At 44.2% G+C, this 1,392-nt stretch overlaps 1 pseudogene; it reads left to right on the forward strand.

Annotated features, from left to right (window-relative positions):
• Positions 1-407: 407 nt before the first annotated feature.
• LOC126254684 (5S ribosomal RNA) lies at positions 408-525 on the forward strand (annotated as a pseudogene).
• Positions 526-1,392: the final 867 nt, after the last annotated feature.

Genomic DNA, 1,392 nt, shown 5'->3' on the forward strand with positions numbered 1-1,392 from the left:
ACATCTTTAACTGAAACTCATACGAATCGGTTTAAACTTTCTACGAATCTAGTTAAATGGGTAAAGCCAAAGCGAATGTTTTTCATCCAATAATATTTATCCGTTGTCGAGATACGATGTTTTAAAATCTAGGTAAAAGTAACACGTACAATTCCTCCTTACGTGAACTGAACGCGCGGAAACGGTTGACAGTGAATGAAATAAATAAAAAATGAATTCTTATGATGAAATTAAAACCTTGTTTTCAAAAATGGTGCTTCATTCGAATTTTACGTGTAAAAAACACGTTTTCTGTGAGTTTTTCCAAGCGCGCGACTTGTGTGTTTCAGACTTGTGTGAATGGTTTCAAACTCTGTATGAAGGTAGACCATTAGATGCAATTAATGATAGTCCTACGGTTTTGCGAAGTCAACGGTCTTGCCACAGTGACTACACCGGTTCCCGTCAGATCACCGAAGTTAAGCGCTGTTGGGCGTGGCCAGCATTTGGATGGGTGACTATCCTGGCCGCCATGCGCTGTTGCCATTTTTCGGGGTGCACTCAGCCTCGTGATGCCAATTGAGGAGCTACTCGACCGAATACTAGCAGCTGCCCTCCTATCCTCCTATCTGAGGATGACACGGCGGTCGGATGGTCCCGATGGGCCACTTGTGGCCTAAAGACGGAGTGCCTACTGTTTTGTGAAACCTTTATCCGTTGTCACGACACAAGCCACATGAAAAAGCGTATACCGAATCAGTCGTCGCCCTTGTTAACGAAAATCTACATTGGTTGCTAAACTATGGTGGTCTAATGTCAGGATTATGGTAGAGTAAAAGTGGGGAACCAGAATGAAAAATGATCCTCATCTGACAGCTACGAAGACATTTAAATCAAAACATCCTGACATATTCGCACCTGTTTACGAGTAAACTCAACTTAAACAGTGCAATGAGCTCTCTTAGCTGCAAGATGTTGGTACACAAGTATCTTGCAACTTGTAGGCTAAAGTCCCTAATACTGGCACCAAAATCCAGAATATTCGAAAAAAATAGTAAGCAGTATATAATAACAAAGCCTACAGACGAAAAGCATACATGTTGCGGTGTCACCGCCAGACACCACACTTGCTAGGTGGTAGCCTTTAAATCGGCCGCGGTCCGTTAGTATACGTCGGACCCGCGTGTCGCCACTGTCAGTGATTGCAGACCGAGCGCCGCCACACGGCAGGTCTAGTCTACAGAGAGTCCCTAGCACTCGCCCCAGTTGTACAGCCTACTTTGCTAGCGATGGTTCACTGACTACATACTCTCTCCTTTGCAGAGACGACAGTTTAGCATAGTCTTCAGCTACGTCATTTGCTACGACCTAGCAAGGCGCCATATTCTTCAAGAATGTATTCTGAACTGATAA

This window comes from Schistocerca nitens, chromosome 4 (genome assembly GCF_023898315.1).
Source record: "Schistocerca nitens isolate TAMUIC-IGC-003100 chromosome 4, iqSchNite1.1, whole genome shotgun sequence".
Classification (NCBI taxonomy): domain Eukaryota; kingdom Metazoa; phylum Arthropoda; class Insecta; order Orthoptera; family Acrididae; genus Schistocerca; species Schistocerca nitens.